Source organism: Myotis myotis, unplaced genomic scaffold (genome assembly GCF_014108235.1).
Source record: "Myotis myotis isolate mMyoMyo1 unplaced genomic scaffold, mMyoMyo1.p scaffold_m19_p_18, whole genome shotgun sequence".
NCBI lineage: Eukaryota > Metazoa > Chordata > Mammalia > Chiroptera > Vespertilionidae > Myotis > Myotis myotis.
The window spans coordinates 36327246-36341277 of record NW_023416322.1 but is presented as its reverse complement, the minus strand read 5'-3'; the positions used below and the strand labels follow the sequence as shown (position 1 = coordinate 36341277).

Here is a 14032-nt window from a genome sequence, read left to right as displayed (position 1 = left end):
TCTCTTCCTTTCCCTGAACACTGTATTCTATTTCCCTTAACCCCGTCCCACTAATACCAGCAGTCCTAACCTGCTTAAACCCAGGACACCTTCCCCTTTCTTACCCCATGTTTATCTGATCAATGAGGAGAAAAGGAAAAGGAGGACTGGGGGAAATCTGAGCTGGTTCCTAACCCTCACTCCCAATGCCTGTTGTTTCTCCCATTTCCTTCCCCTGGTTCTCTGAGACCCCCTATTCTCCTCACCATAGGAGTCATCCACTTAGAACTGGCAGAGTGTCCCTCACTGCCTCGGCCGAGCCAGGAAGAACTTTGTTCATGGTGACCCCCTTTAGAACTCAGAAAACATTTTCAGGAGCAGCAATAGTATAAATAGCAATCAGAGTTTATGAAACTGCACAGTGTAGCAGGGCATTAAATAGAATCTCTGGAGGACCTACTGCTATTCATCCTGGGCCTCCAGGAAGCAGTTGCCCATAAATATCACAGTTGACCTACACGAAAACTTGTGGGCCTCAGCCCCCTCATAACTGGGGTAGGGGTTTGGGGGTGACTGCCTCTAATGCAGTGGTTCTCAACCTTCTGGCCCTTTAAATACAGTTCCTCATGTTGTGGTGACCCCCAACCATAAAATTATTTTCGTTGCTACTTCATAACTGTAATGTTGCTACTGTGATGAATCGGAATGTAAATATCTGAAATGCAGGCTGGTCTTAGGCGACCCCTGTGAAAGGGTCGTTCGACCGCCAAAGGGGTCGTGACCCACAGGTTGAGAACCGCTGCTCTAATGGAAAAACAAAATCAAAGGACGACCTTATTTTCTCTTTGCTTTTCAGCCTTAGAAACCATACAGACCTATGGAGCTTTATATGTCTGTTTTGCTAATCTTTGTGTCCTCAGCACCCAGCATAGTGGCTAGTACATAGATGCTCAATAAATGTCTGTTGAACAGAGGGCTGATTGTGCCATTGTGGTATGTTGCTTTAAAAGATTGCCATAATATTTCAAAGTGAATGTTGTGAATTACTAAATTTTACAGCCTGTTCCTATGTATGCTTTAACATACTTGCCGCCTTCTGGTTTTAATGTGAACAGATGCGTAGGTGCTTGGTGCACATGTTTCCCTAAAATATATTTTTTCTGCAGGGATCCAATTTCAGTTAGTTTAGGCAGCTTCTGACTAAGCTGCCTAAAGCTTGAGAAGCTAGAGCTATAATTAAGGGAGCATTTTGATATGAAATACCATTCAGAGTCAGGCACAAGTGTTGTCTCTAGTCAGGGCATACAGCTCAGGGTAATGAAGTTATCTTCTGGGGCTTAAGCTGTATGGTGCAGCCTCCCCAGGAGTCACACATCTTTAACAGTCTATTGTTAGATAAAGTAAGTAGCAGCTGGGCTCCAAACTGTTTCAGTCCTTTGGAAAAAAAAGCAACTGCCATAACAGATTCCTAAAAGTTAAAAGGAAACCTCATTTTATTTGTGGGATATGTTTGTTTTGTTTGTTTGTTTGTTTGTTTTGATTCTGTATCACATCAGGATTTCCTGCATTATTTCAGTAGCTCTTGCTAAACAGCACACACTTGTTAAACTTCTTGACTAATATGGCAGCTTACTCATTTTATTCCTTTTAGTACATTTTCAACCGAGGATATGTTTTTTGTGGGGTTTTTTGTTTTGTTTTGTTTTTTGTTTTTAATTGATTGAGAGAGAGAAAAACATCGATGTGAGAGAGAAACATCCATCGGTTACCTCCCGTACACCCCCAACCAGGGATCGAACCTGCAACCTATGTATGTATGCTGACTACTAGGAATCAAACCTGCAACTTTTGGTATATGGGACAGTACTCCAACCAGCTGAGCCACCTGGCCAGGGATAGTATTTTTTCTAAACTCTTGTGTAGTGAGTTGAAAAGGTTTTGGGCTGAAACGGTTTTGGCTCAGTGGATAGAGCGTCGGCCTGCGGACTGAAAGGTCCCAGGTTCGATTCCGGTCAAGGGCATGTACCTGGGTTGCGGGCACATCCCCAGTAGGAGATGTGCAGGAGGCAACTGATCGATGTTTCTCTCTCATCAATGTTTCTAACTCTCTATCTCTCTTTCTCTCTGTAAAAAATCAATAAAATATATTTAAAAAAAAAAAAAGAAAAGGTTTTGGTCTGTATCTAAATAGCTATTATGGTTTTTCCTTTTTGTTGAAGTAAAATATCTTATCTTTTTTTTTCTCTTCTTACCTTCAAAATAGATTTTTTTCCTGGACATAAAATCTAATGTCTAACCTTGCATCTCTGAACAAAACCTTATGGTTCACTGTAGCTGCTAAATAAATAGTAGGTCACATTGACAAAGGTTAGGTTTATACAGGAATATGTTATCAAGTTCCCAGAGTGTGAAAGTAGATCCTACCTATAGAGTTGTAATTATTTTTTAACTTTTTAAAATATCGCTATTTTTTAATATATATATATTAGTAATATATATATTATTGATTTCAGAGAGGAGGGGAGAGGGAAAGAGGGATAGAAACATCAATGATGACAGAATTGTTGATCAGCTGCCTCCTACATAACCTCTACTGGGGATCGAGCCCACAACGTGGGTATCAGCCCTTGACTGGAATCAAACCAGGGACCCTTCAGTCCACAGGCCCACGCTCTATCCATTGAGCCAAACCAGCTAGGGCTACAGTTGTAATTATAAGAGCTTTATTCATTTTCCAAATTTTCTGCAAAGCGCCAGGTTGCAACTATACCCTTCTAGAGCCCCCATAGTTATGTTCCTTTTTCTCCCCCAAATACAAAAGCCTCTTCATTCTTCTGTTGCAGCCAAGACACGTTTGGCATAGAACCAGGGAGGCCAATAGAAAATAATGTAATATTCAGCCTCTTCTGTATTTGAAGTATAATTGTTATACAGAGACCATTTATACTGTATTTGGACCTAATTGGACTTTATATAAAGTGATTTTCTGTTTTAGAAGTGATTACATCACAGGAAAACATTCTTTATGAAAGTCTTTCCCTCTGACCACTTTCTTTCCATGAATGAAAACACTATAGAAGTCCCCTCCACGGTGAAAGCAAATCACATTGCTGATGAACTGCCTGTCCCGGGAGGCTGGGCTGGATCACACAGTTTAGCAAGAGTGCTCAGCTCATAATTCCAGGCAGATCTAGGAAATGGCTTCCAAGCTGGTCTGACTCCTCCAGAAGACAAGGGAACCTTGATCAATAGCCATTTAGAAACTTAGAAAGTAGATTTGACTGCTAATAAAAGTTAAATCAAGCCCTAGCCGGTTTGGCTCAGTGGATAGAGCGTCAGCCTGCGGACTCCAGGGTCCCAGGTTCGATTCTGGTCAAGGGCATGTACCTTGGTTGTGGGCACATCCCCAGTGGGGAGTGTGCAGGAGGCAGCTGATCGATGTTTCTCTCTCATTGATGTTTCTAACTCTCTATCCCTCTCCCTTCCTCTCTGTAAAAAATCAATAAAATATATATTTTTTTAAAAAGTTAAATCAAATAGTTCATTTATGAATCTTCCATATTGGGTATATCTGCACATCTTAGATCAGATGCAAAGCCACACTTAACTACGACTAAGTAGAATCTCCCCCATATTTACTAGTATCATGTTATGTTAAAGCATTATTTAAATTGCTTATACAGTAATAAATGTTAAAGTATTACAACTTCCATGTAGAATTAACTTGAGGAGTCTTGAATTCCTTTCCCCTGATGTCTCCATCATAAAACAGGTATAACTTTTAAAGCTTAGAGTAGAGCTTTGTTGTTTTTGGCCAACGGCCATTGCAGAATTCCCCGAGCAAGAAGATTTATAGACAAAAACATGGTAGACAGGACAAAGTTAGAAATATATTTAGAGTATGAGACTGTAATATGTCACTCTGGTTTAACTGTTTTGAGTTTTTTAAGCAGCCAGGGGTTAAAAATTAAAAATCCAAATGTTATATATAGGTCTGTGTTGAAACAACAAATGATTTACAGTCATGTCTTGTTTTATTGTGCTTCGCTTTAGTATTGTGCTTTGCAGATACTAGTAATGCATTTTTTACAAATTGAAGGTTTGGGGCAACTGACGGCTGAGATGATGGTTAGCAATGTTAGCAATAAAGTATTTTTTTTTTAATATATTTTATTGATTTTTTACAGAGAGGAAGGGAGAGAGAGATAGAGAGTTAGAAACATCGATGAGAGAGAAACATCGATCAGCTGCCTCTTGCACATCTCAAACTGGGGATGTGCCCGCAACCCAGGTACATGCCCTTGACCGGAATCGAACCTGGGACCTTTCAGTCCGCCGGCCGACGCTCTATCCACTGAGCCAAACCGGTTTCGGCAATAAAGTATTTTTAATTAAGGTATGTACCTAGTTTTTTAGATATAATGCTATTGCACACTTAGAAGACTATAGTACAGTGTAAACATAACTTTTAAGAAAATTTTTAATATGGTTTTATTGATTTTAGAGAGAAAGGAAGGTTGAGGGAGAGAGAGAGAAACTTGGATCGGCTGCCTCCTGGGAACTGAGCCTGCAACCCGAGCACATGGAATCAAACCAGCAGCCTCTCAGTGCATGGGACAATGCTCAACCACCTGAGCTACACCAGCCAGGGCTGAGCATAACTGTGATCTGCCCTGGGCCACCAAAAAATTCATGTGACTCGCTTTATTGCGAGACTCACTTTACTGCAGTGGTCAGGAACTAAACCTGCAATATTTCTGAGGTATGCCTGTACTTTTGCTGAAAATATTCTTAAAATAATAATCTATAATAATAAAAGCATAATATGTTAATTAGACTGGACGTGCTTTCGGACGTCCTTCCTTCCAGACAAAGCCACAGCGGGGGCCACGGTGGGCAGAGGCCAGGGCCAAGGCCCTTTCGTGCATCGGGCCTCTAGTAATAATTATAAAGTGGCAAAGATATAGAACAAAACAAAAAGTATTAGGTAAGGTCTATAGCTCAACACCACAAACACAGGTTCACTGTAAGCAGAGCTGACATCTGCTGTTGGTCATGGTTTTGTGCCTATTATGGAAACAGATTATTATAAAGGCTGGGCTGAGAGGAAGAAGGTAAAATTGAATTTAGCAAGCAGCATACACTGTCCTATATTAGTAAGCCTGTCAAGAGTGTTTGCATTAAAGAAAATATCAGAATATACTGTGAATGTACTTGAATGGACTCAAAGTGGATGCATTCTTCAGCATTGATAAGCCTGGATCTAACATTATTCTTTGGCCAAAATGATCTCATTTTGATAGTTGATTTTTCAGAAGAGCTTTAAGATTGGGGTAGGTAATTTAGACCTTTGATAAAAATCACATGAATGTAAAAGCTGAAACCGAGAGAAGTTCAGTTTCTGCTTGGATAAAAGAATTGGAGAATTAGGAAGCAAACAATTTTATTTAGGAAATTGAATTATAAGATTTTAGATTTATATTCATAACCTTTACAATGAAATATGGTTTAGAAGGGAATTAATCAGTGGCCATGTTGGGCCATATTTTAATGTGTTTTTTTATAGTTGGAATGGCTGATTTTTTTTTTTAATCCTGTTCTCCCTAAGTCCATACATGAAATCCTAGCTTTTCAAAAAAGAGACATAAAATTAATTACGATGTACTCTCCAAAACCATCGGCTAGAACATTCATTTAAGTGTAGCTGTTGGGAGCATGAGCTTTCAAATCGGGCAGACCTCGGTTTGAGCTCTGCCATTAGTGGCTGTGTGTGAGCTTAGGCCAGTTTCTTACCCTGTAAGCAGCGCCTGTGCATTTGTACGGTCAGCGTGAGGATGAAATGAGAGCAAATGCTCAGCAAGGTGCTCGGACCTCATTCACTTGAGTTATTATTAGAACATAGGTTTAAAGTCCATCCATGTAGGAACAAGGCACATTCCATAAAGCACACTGTCTTCCCTAATACTGTAATATGCTGTCCTTTGTAAGAAAGATGAAGCTTTCAATCTTTGTTAATCGACGGGGCTTGCACGTTAGCTTGTTTTTCTTACAGGAATTGATGGCTTTGGGTTGATCCATCCCCACCCCCGCAACCAAAAGCATGTCTTTAGAGACAGCTGGCAGGGTGAAGGGTGCACTCTGGGGCATGAAACAGATGTTATGTTATATTCCCCTGTTTCTCTCTTTATAATGAAAACAGGAAATACAGGGACAGTGTGGAAGCTTTTTAGAATGGCTTTTTCCCATTGATTTCTTTATTTCTCTGTTTGATTTGGCATATTGTTATATTTTGTTTTTTAAACAGCTTTATTGAGGTATAACTGATATACAATAAGCTGCATATATTTAACGTGTACAGATTGATGTTTTGATATATGTATTCCCCATGAATCTGTTACTGTAATCAAGATGATGAACAAATCCGTCACTCAGCGTAATTATTCTGACATCCATCCTTGTTGTTGTATTAATACTGTAGTTCATTCCGTTCATTGCTGAGTAGTAGTCCAGTATATGGATGTATCACAGTGTGTTTTATCTGTTCATCTATCGATGAACATTTTTATTGCTTCAATTTGAAACTATTAAATATACAGCTGCTAGGGACATTCATATACCAGGCTCTGTATGGACATGTGTTTCATTTCTTATGGATAAAGACCTAGGAGTGAAATGGCTCTACTGTATGGTAGGTGCATGTTTAACTTTTTAAGAAACTGCAAACTGTTTTCCAAAGTGGATATACCCTTTCACATTCCCACTAACATGTACTAGTACAGTGGTTCTCAAACTTCTGGCCCTTTAAATACAGTTCCTCATGTTGTGACCCATTCATAAAATTATTTTCATCGCTACTTCATAACTGTAATGTTGCTACTGTTATGAATCGTAATGTAAATATCTGATATGCAGGCTGGTCTTAGGTGACCCCTGTGAAAGGGTCGTGCGACCACCAAAGGGGTTGCAACCCACAGGTTGAGAATCGCTGTACTAGTATAAGAGTTCCAGTTGCTCCACATCTTCACCAACACTGGGTATAGCCAGTCTTTTCATTTTAGCCTCTCTAATCCTATCTAATAAAAGTCTAAGCGACCGTTACAGTAAAATGATCAGAACAACCAGTCGCAATGATGTGCACTGACCACTAGGGGGCAGATGCTCGACGCAGGAGCTACCCCCTGGTGGTCAGTGTGCTCCCACAGAGGGAACGCCACTCAGCCAGAAGCCGGGTTCACAGCTGGCGAGTGCAGCAGCGGTGGTGGGAGCCTTTCCCGCCTCTGTGGCAGCACTAAGGAGCAGCAAGCCCAGCAGTCAGGAGCAGCGAGCAGGTGGGTGGTAAGAAGCAAGTGGTCCCAGACTATGAGAGGGATGTCCACCTGCTGGCTGAGGGGACCCCGCCCTCCCACCCCCCCCCCCTCCCACCCCCCCCGCCCAGTGCAGGAATTTCATGCCCCAGGCCTCTAGTCTATATATATAAAAGCCTAAACAACTATTTGACTGGTAGCTATAATGCGCACTGACTACCAGGGGCAGATGCTCCGACTGAGCTTAGCTTGCTACTAGGGTCCAGCCGATCGGGACTGGGCAAGACGGGCCGGACACGCCCTGGAGCCCTCCTGCGGATCCCCGGCCCCAATCATGCACTGGTACAAGGGACCCCACTGGTGCATGAACTCGTGCACCAGGCCTCCAGTAGTTATATAATATTTCATTGCAGCTTTAATTTGCAGTTCCCTACTAATGATGCTGAGCATCTTTTCATGTACTTCTTTGCCATCTGTGTTGTTCTTTTTGCTGAAGTGTTTGTTCAAATCTTTTGCCCATTTTTTAAATTGATTTACTTGTTTTCTCATTAAGTTTTAAGCATGTCTTCTATATCTGAGTGCACGTTCTTCATTAGATATATGCCTTTCCTCCCAGTCTGTGGCTTGTCCTTTCATTCTCAACTGTATCTTTTTGAAAAGCATAAGGTTTTCCCTTTAATGAAGTCCAATTTATCAATATTTCTTTTATGGATTTTGCTTTTAGTATCAGGTGTAAGAAATCTTTACCTAAACCAAGGTCAGAAAGGTTTTCTCCTGTTATCTTCTATAATTTTATAGCTTTTACTTTTATACTTCAGTCTATAATCAACTTCCATGAATTTTGTTACATGGTACATGTGGATTAAAATCCTCTTATTTATTTATTTATTTATTTTCTGCATATGGATATCCGATTGTTCTAGCACCATTTGTTGAAAAGACTGTCTTCCTCTATGGAACAGCCTTGGCACCCTTGGCACAATCAGTGTCTCATGTTTGTGGGTTTATTTTTGGAATCACTGTTCTGTTCCATTGATCTGTTTGTCTACCGCAATATCCTAATTACTGTGGCCTTATAGTAAGTCTTAATCAGGTAGTGTTAAGCCTCCAACTTGTGTTGTTTTAAATGTATCAATTTGAGAGAATCATTGATTTGTTGTTCTGCTTATTTATGCATTGATTGGTTGGTTCTTGTGTGTGCCCTGACTGGGGATCAGAACAGCCTGGCCTTGGTGTTTGGGGACAAGCCTCTAATAAACTGAGCTGGCCAGGGCAAGTCGTGTTGTTTTGGTTGTCCGTGGTCCTTGGTGTTTCCATATAAATTTTAGAATCAGCTTGCCAATTGCACGTTGTCTCCCTTTTTGTGTGTTTTTTCTAGAGGCCACTAGAAATAACTTCTGATTAATCCCACATCACAAGGCTAACACATGCAAGAGAGACACAATAGGAGGAAGTCAAAGGAACAGGAATAAGCTGTTTCCCTTTTCTATTTGTTTTAGTTTCGGGCTGAATGAATGCAGTGAAACCCCCCACTGCTGTCATCTTGTGAACCTTCCCCAGCTGCAGAGAGCGTTGTGTGCTCTCAGTAGGTAGCACTTTACAAGCAGAACGCCTCCTTTCTTTCCTCAAAGGCATGTCCCTTACATGAGAAATTTGCTTATTCTTCTGGCACCTTGAACCCCTAAATGTCACCATTTGTAATGTGAAAGGTGAGGTGATAAAACGGTGTATAGCAAGTAACTGATATCAGACAGTTATTGATTTCAGAGAGAAGGAGAGATAGAAGTATCAATGATGAGAACCATTGATCAGCTGCCTCCTGCACCCCCCACACTGGGGATCAAGTTAGAAACCCAGGCATTTGCCCTGACCAGGAATCAAACCGTGACCTTCTGATTCATGGGTCGATGCTCAACCACTGAGCCGCACCAGCTGAGCCACGTGGGTCCTCTTTATTCATTCGACCCCGTCTCCACATAGCCCTGCACCCTCCTCTACCCCACTAACTTCTTACTCCTGCTTACTTAATAAACTTCTCAATGTGAACACTTCTCCTCCTCAGCCAAGCTAAGGACCCTCTTCCCAGGATCTTACATTTGAGCAGCTGGTTTCCTGCCATGTGTCCTTGTAATAGCAGGCTGTGTTTGTAATGGAAGAATCTTGCTTGAAAGACGTTTGAGAGTTCAGACCCACCCCACAATTACACATCTCCTTCCTAGAATCCCCTGAAAGGGGAATGTGCTTTCCCATTTTGTTTAGTGATCTCTTCTGCAATAGTTTAATCTTGGAGTTAGTTTCTGCAGTTACCACACAGTGAGCGGAAGAGCCTGCGCACATCATTCGTGAATGAGGTTTTTCAAGGTCACAGTTACTTCCAGTATCACACACAGTTAGTCTGCAGGCTGGGTCTCTATATATACTTCAGAGCCGGGTTTTGGTTGTGTGCCCTCTCAACCTCATGGTGTTTCCTGTTATTCATTAAACTGCTGATAGTCCCATTTATCTGCCAGAACCCGCCCACTTCCAGGGCTGGCCTTTTCCTTCCTTTTCCTTGTAAGTGTAAGGTCTGAGTCTTAGAAAGTTCTGACCAAACAAACTGTACTTGGTGTTCCTTTAAACATTAATGATATTGTTTAGAAAACATTTAACAAGCAAAGGCAACTTGTTTATTTCTGCTGTTAGGTCTTAAACTTGTCTGGCAAATTGTCAGCTCCTTAAAAGCAGAGGATGTAATCTTACTTTAGTCAAATCTGTGTCCCCAGATCATCGCCTACATCATTTAGCATATTTGGTCCCCAGCAGAGTAAGTGTTCAATGAAAAAATCCAAAGCACGTGCCCTGTGAAGCACCCAAGTCCAGAAAATTCCCCGACTTCAGCAGTGCTATCTAACCCTAATAACACTGATTTTTGTTTGTTTGTTGTGTTTTGTAGATTTGATATTAGGCTGAACTTCTGGTTGGTAGACTTTTATCACATTAATTACTTTAAAATAAAATAATTATACTGATTCCTTGTTACTTTTAGTTTTTACATATTTATTATAGCTTAAGTTAAACTGTTTAAACTCATAGATTCAGGAGTCAGACTTTGGGGTTCTTCATTCTATTCTAGTGTTTTTCAAACTTATTTGACGGGGACACCATGAAAAATTGACTTTATATTGTAACCTAAGGGACACACACATACACACCAACACACACACACCCCTGTATTCTTATGCCAAAAGAAGTCCTTCTCGAAAGGTCTTTTTTCAGTGCTCTGCGATGTTTTCTATTTCATTTTTAACCTACTGATTGAGACGAACTAAATTGAAGTTCATTCCTACAGAGTCCTGGGGGGAATACCTGTCTATGTATTGCTCATTCAGCTAACATATTCAGTTATGTTAACTGAATACCATATACTTAACTATGTACCATTTACTGTTCTCCACTTAACTGACTGGCTTTGTAACCTTGGGAAAGCCACAAGTTAATGTTCAGTCTCTTCTATGACATGCAGACAGAGTGATGCCTACCTCCAGGGAATACTGTAGGTTAGGTCAGGTTAGAGGCATAGCGATCGGGTACTCTGACTGACAGGCAATGCGCGCTCCACTGTCAGTGCCCCCTGTGTTGTTTCTGCTGTTCTTATCATGACTAAAATAACTTTGGTTTGAACTTCCCATGTTTCTGGAAAATAGCTTATATTACATAGAACTTAATTTTCCCATTAGTGCTCACTATGTATTTTTATAGTTTTTAACTAGAGATATAATTTAGATAGAGCATAATGCAGCGGTCGCCAACCAGTGGTCCATGAGGTCCAAAAGATTGGCGACCGCTGGTGTAATGTACAGATCTTAGGTGGTCAGTTTAATAAACTTTGACAAATGCATACATCCATTTGACCTACACCCCTATAAAGACAAACATTCTCATCATACCAAAAAGTAATCCTGTGCCCCTTCCTAGTCAGCCTCCCTAGCCCCAGAGGCAACCACTATTCTGATTTTTTCACCATTTATTAGTTTTGCCTGTTAGGACACAATCACACAGAATGTATTCTTTTATATCTGGCTTTTTGGTTTTGTCTTGTTCGGTATAATAATTTTAAGGTTCATCATTATTGTTTTCAAGTTCATCAGTAACTCATTCCTTTTCATTGCTGAATAGTATTCTATTGTATGAATGCATCACATTTGTTCTATTGATTGATATTTAATTGTTTCCATTGGAGCTAGTATGAGTAAAGCTGCTATGGATAATTGTGTAAAAGTCTTTTTATGAATATATGTTTTCATTTCTTTGGGATAAATACTTAGAGGTGGAATTTCAGAAAGGCATTTTTCTAACTTTATGAGAAACTTCCAGATTAATTTCCAACATAGTTACACCATTTATACTCCCACCAGCACTGTGTGAGTGTTCTAGTTGTTCCATATGCTCTCCAACATTTGATGTTGTCAACCTTTAGATTTTAGCTTTTCTCGTGTCTTATTATTGTTTTAATTTATACCTCCCTGTCACCAGTGAGATGTGCTTTTTTGGCCATTTCTATTTTATCCTTAGGTCTGTGATCCATCCCTGTTTTTTGTGTATGTTTCAAGGCAGGTGTCAACTCTCATTTTAAGAGATATATGATCTCCTGAACAAGAGGGATTAGGATCTAATGTATCACTTAAAATTATACTTAAAATTCTTGATTTATGTTCAGAGCATTCATTTATTCAGGACTAGTTGAATCCCTTCACACATTTTTTCCTCACCTGAAGAAGTTGTAGACTCAGACCAGAAAGTATATATAATTTGTTTTAACCACATGTATAGGAATAGCCCCCAAAAACCTTAACACATTTATTTCCATTTTACCAGAAACTTTCATAGGACTCTGGAATTTGAATGTTGATGCAGCTACATTATGCTGTTTACCCATGTTCTTTTTCTATCAACAAGCAGCTCACCGGCTAGAAGTACCCCCCTGAGGCTATTTGTACTAAACTTCCAAAGAATTTAGTGCACTTGAGTCAAATACTAATAAATGATCATCCCTCCTTATGTAAATAATTGCTTTTATAAATATCTGTGGATGCCAGCTGACTCCAGAAGTAATCTTTGAAGCGCATTCTATCCAGAGTCAGTTTGCTGAATGTATGAATTGCTGTTACCTTAAATGATTATACAAGTAAACCATAGATTTTACTAATAGCATAATAAAATATTGACCTCACAAAAAAGATGAGAGTAAGGAGAGGCTGAGACATCAGGAAAATGACCGAAAAGTAAATATCAACTAAGTGTCTCGGGCTTCAGACATAATGCAGGATACAGGAGGAAGAAAGAGGTGTGACAAGTGCTTTTCAGGTTGCTTACAATTTAGGCAGGAAGGAAAAAAGATAAATGGGAAATGTTCAGTCAATGCAAGAGATAAATACCAATTGACCACATGGACCCAGTTGGTTCGAGTGTCATCCCAATACTCCAAGGTTGCAAATTCGATCCCCGATCAGGGCATATGCAAGAATCAACCAATGAATGCATAAGCGGAACAGCATAAATAAGTGGAACAACAAATCTCTCTCTCTCTCTCTCTCAAAATCAATAAATAATTCTTTAAAATTTTTACTTTTAAAAAAAGTAAGAGGTTAATTTCCTATAATAGTATAGATAGTATTGGGAAGGAGAGAGGAGGTGACTGCTTCATGTGTCTTTTTGAAGTTGGTCATAAAAGCTGAAGTTTTGGAGAGCAAGCATGACAGACGCTCTGGGTATTGTGTGGCTTATGTTAAGCTCTCAGTAGTGGTGTTTCATTCAGCCTGGGACAGTAAAAATAAATGAGTATAGATGACTAGTATGCTTTGTCTGCTGTAGTAATATCCTGTATAATTGAATCTGTCTAACCAGCCGATTATTTTCCTGTTGTCTGAAATTACAGAGCATTATGTTTTCTGACAATGTAGGAATTTCTGTGCAATTAAAGTGTATGTTATTGTTGAAATGAAAATAATGAAATTATAAGAAATTGATTGGTTTCAGCTGTATTACTGAATTCCTCCCCCCAAAAGGCAAATCAAGATCATTTATATATTTTTTATAAAATAGCTGAAATACCATTAAAGTATTAAACCTCAACCTTGACAGTTTTTCCTAAATTTTCACCTGAGATATAAATAGTGGTAGCATGGCCCAGCCAATGTGGCTCAGTGGAAGTCATGGTTCGATTCCCTGTTGGAGCACATGCCCAGGTTGCAGGCTCCATCCCCAGTGTGAGGCGTGCAGGAGGAAGCCAATCAATGATTCTCTCTCATCATTGAAGTTTCTATCTCCTCTCCTTTCCTCTCTGAAATCGATAAAAATATATTTAGATGATAGATAGATAGATAGATAGATAGATAGATAGATAGATAGATAGAAGCATATTGAGTCATTTAAGATTGTTATAAACGACACTGGGACTTCCATCTTGGTGTGTCTGTCTGTCTGTCTCTCACATCACTTGGGCTGTGGAAAGCAGCACATGCGAGGAACCAAGGCCTGTGCCTACAGCCATGTGAGTGAGCTTGGAAATGGACCCACCAGCCCCAGTCCACCTGATGAGGTAGTGCTGGCCAACAGCTTGACTGCAACCTCCTGAGACACAGCCAGAACCACCCAGCCCAGCCCCTCCCAGATTCCTGACCTTCAGAAACTATGAAATAAAAACAGTGTTTACTGTTTAAGCTAAGTTTTGGGGTCATTGTTATGCAGGAATAGATGACCAATACACACCT

General features: G+C 40.0%; 1 protein-coding gene across 4 annotated transcripts in view; it reads left to right on the top strand.

Moving 5' to 3' along the window:
* The window catches only part of CTTNBP2NL (CTTNBP2 N-terminal like), a 44470-nt gene that overhangs the window by 17438 nt on the left and 13000 nt on the right, over positions 1 to 14032 (top strand). The window lies entirely within an intron of this gene.